The sequence below is a fragment of the Protopterus annectens genome, chromosome 1.part0 (genome assembly GCF_019279795.1).
Source record: "Protopterus annectens isolate FY-2018-M chromosome 1.part0, PAN1.0, whole genome shotgun sequence".
NCBI lineage: Eukaryota > Metazoa > Chordata > Ceratodontiformes > Protopteridae > Protopterus > Protopterus annectens.
Genome location: NC_056725.1, coordinates 364,477,904 through 364,486,408, shown reverse-complemented (window position 1 = coordinate 364,486,408; position 8,505 = coordinate 364,477,904).

Genomic DNA, 8,505 nt, shown 5'->3' with positions numbered 1-8,505 from the left:
AACACGAAGATTTATTCAACCAACAACAAACTAAGCATATGCTTTCACCAGCAACCTGGCTTCTTCAGAGTCTGACAGTAAAACACTCCATATAAAAAACACTCCACATTTAAAGCAAGAATGCATTCTCCCCACCCATCCAATTAATCAATAAATCAATCAAACAAACAATTTTTTAAGAATACATTTACAACCAAGTATTAGTTTAAAAAAACAATTCATAACATTTAATAAACTTATAATAGTCATACACTACATATGTATACATATAAAAATGTAATATAAAATTGCAGTTCCTCTAAATAACACTACTTAAGTATTTTAACTGAGGCTTTATGGTGACACATTCATTTAGCCCAGTAATATACCCCAAATATTGACTTTTCTTTTTGAACGTGCACACATCTTATTCTTTTTGTAGTTCTTTTACTGTTGTATCTCTTGATCTGTATTATTCCAGTTCCATCTGTTTTCCCACCTTAAGATCCCACCTTTTCTTCCCATCTAACATCTTTTTCAGTTGTCCCATCTTATTCTTTTTGTAGTTCTTTTACTGTTGTATCTCTTGATCTGTATTATTCCAATTCCATCTGTTTTCCCACCTTAAGATCCCACCTTTTCTTCCCATCTAACATCTTTTTCAGTTGTCCTAGCAAAAGCCAATTCCTCTCTCTTCTTATCGTAATGATGGAGCAAATGCTTTTATCCAAGTATTTCACAACGGACTCTGTGACTGGAAAATCCACATACTCTGCCCTTTCTCTCCTATCCTGATAAAATGAGTCTTTTGTGGAGGAACCTTCAAGTCTGCATCACATGAAGACTCACCTAAAACAAAAAATAAGTACCCCTTTTGATGAAAATGTCACCTCCCTTACAAATATACACAGTCATCCAGGAACAGATTGATGTTGCTAATTCTCCTCATTCCTCCACCCCTTCCAAAAGTGTCAGATCTTCAACACCAACATCTCCATCACTCTAAAAAATGACCAGATAGTGAGCAACCCTGTCTTCATTCTTTCCCAAAATAATCTGTTCTGACACCCTCATTAATTACTATCCTCACAAGAGTATTTGTGAATAGACTCACAGTCCAGCGACAAATGTCTTTTCATTTATTATCTTTAAATAAAACCTCACAGATCAAAGGATAGGTCTTGCTGGAGCCAAGCTGGAGAAATTCGATGTAGTAATAAATCTTGAAAAAATTATACTAGTCACTCAATTATAAAATGAAACTCAGTCGAAGATCTCATATCGATCCACAGTAGTCATAATTTATTTTTGATTTAAGTTCATGAGGTGGGCAGATGAGCGCTGTTGATTCTAAATGCAAGAAAGTTTAATATATTTATTGCTTACAAAACATTTTATGTTTTCAACATCTTCTGTATATGTATATATATATATATATATATATATATATATATATATATATATATATATATATATATATATATTCAGACCATCTTGTAACAGAAATCTAAAAACCTAGAGTGAAATGTGATAGGTCTGTAGGTGGACGTTAGGAGGCATGGGGCCAATGAAAACAATATCAATGAGTCTTTAATTGGATAGGTTGGGAAACGGAAAGACGACCAATTTCTGCAAAGTTTTTTTTCTGTTTTGGGCGGATTCGTAATTCCTACTGGGGATGTGGTGATAGGCCCAGAGTTTGGGACTGAACAGCTTTATTGGGCCAGAAAGTAAGCCAATGGACTTTGGAATTGTAACCATACCCTGTACACATATCCAATGGTAACAGTGGTGTTTTGATAGGGCCCTCGACTGAAATAATGTTTTTTAAAATGGGTTGGGAGAGTGAGCATGTTAAGCGAAAAACATGAATGTGATAGAGGTTGGGCACCAATCCCAGTGAAGTTACTCTGATAGGCTTACAGCAGCTAGGGAGGACCAATGAATGGCAGAGAAAGGGCTAGTGAATGGTAGGATGTGATAGCACCTGGAAGCATCTATAAAAAAAAAGAACGAAGTGTAAAGAGAAAGGTTATAAAAATTGGACATGTGTGGAGATTGGGTGATGAGCAATGGTGGTTTGATTTGCAGCAATACACCTCAAAAAATTTGTGGATTGGATTGTGCTTAATGGCCACTGGGTTGGCAGGAGGACAACTGGGGAATTGTATGATTGGGCTATCCTCTATGGTAGCAGTGCCAATTGCCTTTTATATATCAAATGCAACTATTCTTATATTCTCATGGCTTCATTCTCCACCCATTCCAGAAAATGTGCTTACATTCTGCTGTGATCAGTCAGTGATCCATCCATCAAAGATCCCATATGCTTAGGGACAATGATGTTTGATAAAAGCTGCTCTAGTGCTGCTGGAAGAACTTTGGCAAATACCTACATATACATTTTATTTAAGGAGACTTGCCTACAACTAACTGATCTCTTGGATTCCCTTTCTGGTAACGTCTCATGCTGATTTTGGTAGTGCCCTTCTGATATGCTTTCATTAAATATTCCTCTCACACCTTCCACTATCGATGGTTTCATCTTCTTGCAGAAGTCTATTGAAAATCATTCTGTGCCCTTAATTGAATACTCCATGTTTTATTCTTATTAATCTCTCCTACCAATGATCACCTTATTTAACTGATTCCAGCCACATTTTCTAATCAATTTCCTTTAATCATCGCCTTCACCATTCAGTATCCCTTAACTTTTATAAATCAACATAACATTTCTTATTTTATTCTCTCTATATGATCATTCTCTGTATTTTTTAATCTCTGCTTCTGTCTATAGCTTCATTTGTTCCCATATTATTATAAACTGCTGTTTGGGCTATGACCCTTTCTTTCTATCCTGACTTCTACCCTTTTCAATAGCATTCATCATGCTATCCTTTTAACCATGGGTTCTGCCTTAATACATCTGTTATCATACCTTTCATCCATCTTGTTCTATCTTCTTCTTCTTTCAACTTCAAAGGATTCCAGCACCATGTTTGGGATTATTAACGATAACATAATCTGACAATCTTCTCCTTCTTCCAGTTATGGCTTTTAGCCCTACTCTAGCCAGTCTGCTTGCTTTCATTTCTTGGAAATGTTACCGCCTCACCCCTCTATTTGACACCACTGATACACTGACTGAAGCTGGTTTTCCTTTTCCCTTAGGCTCCTATGTTCTTCTCTATGAAACTGCTGCTCCATACCTCTTGTCTAAACTAGAATTTAATATTAGATTAAAGTCCACACCCTGCATAATGTTTGCCTTGCCAACTGCTAGCCTCTCTTTCTGACTTAAATAATTCTTTAAGTATTGTCCTATTATCTCTGCTAATTCCATAGAAAATGTGACTCACCAAATGCTTCCCTTCATACTACATATCAGCACCTTCCAACCCCACTCCTTATCCAGCACTACAGTCCTGTCCTTCTCAGCTTAACCTTATATGCAGCAAAATGACTGCTCCCCCCTTCTCCCTCCCGTCTCATAATCCACAATCCCATTAAAGCCCCCATTTAGCTATCTCTCTTGCTCTCCTGTTACACTTGGGTTTACTTCCTGAGACATATTCAAGTCTACCCTTTTCTCTCATTAAATTCTGCATCACTGTTTCCTGCATAATAGGATGGTTAAGCATCTATTAAAATTCTATGTCAGGAACACTGTCTCCCAGCCCCCTCTAATGCTCTGATCTCTTCCCTTCATCCTACCCTAGCCTTCTGACCCACTGCTGCCACCTCAGAGCAAAGACAAAATAGCCCTTAGATACTTCTTTCACGGTCACCACTGCCCTTCTTGTCTCCAACAGCATGTTTGCTTGGTTACTGTAAAGTACTACATTTTGGGTCACTGGCCATAACTCCCAGGGGTTACTGTATTTTATACTGCCTTTCCCTTGCTTGACCATTAACTTCTGTACTCCCCCTCATGCTTCCTTACTACCCTATGTCTCCTACTGTCCCTTTCTTCTGTGGCTGTAGTTTGCAGTTGGCTTTTGAGAACCAGAGTCCTGCTTTTATTTTCTTGAAATATTATTTCAATTTAATGTAAGCAAAATAAGTGATTTCTGAGGAACTGCTGTGAGAAAAAACACAGCATAGCCATTAGCAGCATTGTTTTGAAAATAAATGTAACTACATTTAGACGGGTAGTTCACTAGTATTATCAGTGTCAATTGCAATGGCATACTTGATAAATATTTTTCAGATTGTTGACTAATTATTTTGCCCTTACTTAGTTTGGCTACATTCCATCATCTCCAGGTTATGAGCTTGGCCTGGGAGAGTTCCTCTCTACATCTCCACAGTCCCTCTTTTGTGTAGAAAACTTAGAGTAGTGAAGAGTTATAGGGCTGGAACTAGGAAGAGATCCTTCTTCACATATCCTGCCCTCTGATGCTGTGCTAGTGATAGATCAATCTGTTGATGCCCATGGTTGAAGTGTCATTGGGACAAGGATCTTCACTGCCTTGTCTCAGTACACATTTATTAGACTTGTATTGCTGACTAATAAGTAAGATCTGCAGTTTTGGTGTCCTGTGTGTAGTTATGTTTTATTACAGCAGGTTAATCTGGAATAAGATTGTTGTTATGTCTGATTTGCTCTTTATGGTCAACCTGGAGATTATCACAAATACATGCTTGGGCAAATGCTGTTGACCTCTCCTTTGGTCGTATGACCATCTGGGTTCATATATAATTCACAGCCCTAAGTAGGATAACATTATTGGGATAGTGGCTATTTATTATTCTTTTTGCATGGAGTTGGTGAGGACAGAGGCTGCAGCATCCCACATCTTTGAATATGTCCAATGGATAGGAGTAAATTTCAAACTGCAGATTACTCATTGTGAGCCATCCACAATTTACCTCTGTGTTTCTACAAGCATTCACAAACCTCCTGCTTGACCTAGTATACAAATCCTCTTGGTCACTATTTCTATGGGATTTTTAATGTCGGTTTGATGCCGAGTCCTACAAACTCACCATTATGTGAGCTTAATCTTCATACAGACAGTTTCCAATGCAACACGTAAGTATGGAAATTCAATTAGACTTGTCTTTCAGCTTTATTTTGAGAAGAAAGATTTGGGGATGGAACCTATCTATTACAGGCTCTCTCTTTGCCTGTTTCAGTATTCTGATATAGAGCTGATCAAATGTACAGATTTGGGAGCTGTAAATTCATGTATCTTATGACAAATTCTTGACCAGCTCTGTGCGGTGCATAAACAACAGATAAACTCCAAAAAAGCCATCCTGTGCCTTACCTAAAGAAAAGGCTTTATTATTGCGTAACAAACACGGTTTCACTACTGCTTCATCAGATTTTCCAAGAAGCACAAAACCTGCCAAACACAATTTAAATGCTCTCTTTCCCATGATTATGATGTCATCAGGTAATATAATTTACAATTAAAAATATATATACAGGTATATACATGACAATAAAGCTATAATAAGTTTGTATCCAAATAAACATGTAATAAACCAAGAAAAAATTTATATCAGTATTTGATGTTTGATCCCACTTTCTTGTAAAATTGGTTTCAAGGAAACATAATTATTTAAAATGTAGATGTGTGTGTGTGTGTGTTTGTGTGTGTGTGTGTGTGTGTGTGTGAGTGTGTGTGTGTGTGTGTGTGTGTGTATATATATATATATATATATATATATATATGTGTGTGTGTGTGTGTGTGTGTGTGTGTGTGTGTTTGTATATTGAAGTTCAGCAGGACTAAGACAGAATATATGTGCGTGAATGAGAGGGAGGATAGAGGAATAGTGAGGATGCAGGGAGTAGAGGTGGCGAAGGTGGATGAGTTTAAATACTTGGGATCAATAGTTCAGAGTAATGGTGAGTGTGGAAGAGAGGTGAAGAAGAGAGTACAGGCAGGATGGAGTGGGTGGAGAAGAGTGTCAAGAGTGATTTGTGACAGACGAGTACCAGTAAGAGTGAAAGGGAAGGTCTACAAGAGGGTAGTGAGACCAGCTATGTTATATGGGTTGGAGACAGTGGCATTGACAAAAAGGCAGGAGTCAGAGCTTGACGTGGCAAAGTTGAAGATGTTAAGATTTGCACTGGGTGTGACAAGGATGGACAGGATTAGGAATAAGTATATTAGAGGGTCAGCCCAGGTTGGAAGGTTTGGAGACAAAGCCAGAGAGGCAAGATTACATTGATTTGGACATGTGCTGAGGAGGGATGCAGAGTATATTGGGAAAAAGATGCTAAGTATGAAGCTGCCAGGTAACCGGAAAAGAGGAAGACCTAAGATAAGGTTTATGGATGTGGTGAGAGAGGATATGCAGGTGGTTGGTGTGACATAGCAAGATGCAGAGGACCGGAAGAAATGGAAACAGTTGATCTGCTGTGGCAGACCCCTAATGGGAGTAGCTGAAAGAAGAAGAAGAAGAATATTAATGCTTTAAGTTCAAAAATCTATTTATATTCTAGTACTTTTCTGTGGTTCATGAAATCACTGCATATAATATTCAAAATAGCCCTTTGTAACAGAGGACATTTAAGTCAACGACTGACAGTAGTAATGGCCCTGATGCACTGGTGGTGGTGCATAACAAGCTGCTGGTGTGCATCAGGTCATCACAGTTAATGTACACATTAGGGTGACAGTTCAACAGGATCATGGTTAACACATGAGTTGAAGATGGTCAGTGACTAGGTTAGAGTGTGCAAAGAAGATAGGGTAAAATGCATTATCTTGTGGATAAACATGTTGTTATTGAAGTATTATGCATTGTACCAGACAGGTATTTCTGGGAAGAAGGCTACTTTTATGTTGAGACACTGCCACTTTATCTGTCCAACAACCTGCATTCTTTTTGATGGTCAAGAGGTTGTGGTTCCTAGTCACCCAGCTGGTCTGAATACCCATGGAGTTTTGTCGTCTGAAGATTGTGAGGAAGCTGCATGGTTCTTTGCAGGTGTAATTTATAAGATATGGCAGCCCTTTCCTCAGAACTGTACAACTGAGGACAGTTACTTATTTATTTAATTATTTGCATTTGTTTCCTGGGAGAGTCAAACTGGGTCTAGAAAATGCATTTACAGCAGAGGCTGAGGAACGAAGCTCCAACAATATATAGTATAATCCACTTTTGTGTAGTAAGTACATTAAAATAACAATTCACACATTGCATAAAACAATAGCGAGTACATTACAATGAACGAAGCTCCAACAATATATAGTATAATCCACTTTTGTGTAGTAAGTACATTAAAATAACAATTCACACATTGCATAAAACAATAGCGAGTACATTACAATGAAAACGTACGCATTACACAACGCCAGAAAACACGCACAGAAAAGGAATGTGATATAGTAGGTAAATGCAATGTAAACAATAAAAAATAATAAAGTTAGGAGATCATCAACTTGGGTAGTTCTTGAGATAAAGATACCACATAATAGTGGCAGAAGCCACTATGAAGAGGGAATAAACTGGTATATTGTATTAAGAAATGGTATGAAGAGAACATTTAAGTGTAGAAGTGAAAAATCAGAGTAGGCATGGTGAAGAATGATAATAAAAATATGAAAATAAGACAGTGGAGAATATAAGATGGGGGAGTCTGGAGGTTCTTGAAGAGCTGGTACCCACTAAAGTGAGTCTTGAAATGCAGAGATTGAATGGCTGAAAGCTCGGACTTGTATATACTGTCCAATATATGGTGATCTTGTAGTTGGTATATCTATATATATATATATATATATATATATATATATATATATATATATATAGGTTCAGGGGGTATGGAGGGCTTGCTCCCTCCACATTGAGGGGTACAGGGATCTTGGCACCCTTGCCCCTGCAAAAAGAAGTGTTAAGGAAAAGAGTGATTTTTGAAATTCTCTCTTCTCCTGTGTTTCCTGTCTTTTTTTTTCAGCTTCCCGGCACTCGGCATATTGAGTGCCGACATTTCACTAAGGAACCTTAAGGTACTGTCCTCAAATGGTTTTCCTCTTAACTTCTTAGGTTGTACTCTGCAAGCAATCTGTCATTCAAATTCATCTGGTTTTTACTTGGTTGGATTGTGCTATAACAGGGCTCAACTTCAATCTCCTTATTGTTTGTGGTGTACTTGTTGCCACTCTGAGAAGTTATCTTAGGAAGATGTATTTGCAAACAATTATATGTAGGCAACATTTATTTATATGTCTCCATTTTTCCAGAGTGTAAAACAGATTTTTCAAGCATAGTGGCCTGCTTGAATTTGGTTCTTGATTGGATGACCTGCAATCATTTAAACATGACTTAACTAACAACAAAGCAGTACTGATGCATGCCACTGCCTGTCCATCCCATCTGCTGCCACTCTCTCTCTTGATTCCATATGGTGAAAATGACTTAGACTCTGTATCAAGCATCTGGGATCTGTGTAGCTTTATTGATGATAGGCTGAAATCAAAGGGCAAGGCCCACATTATTAACAGTGAATATATTTTGAGTAACATAGTCTAGATTTGGGGGCAGCCACAGTGGTGCAGTGGTTAGCAT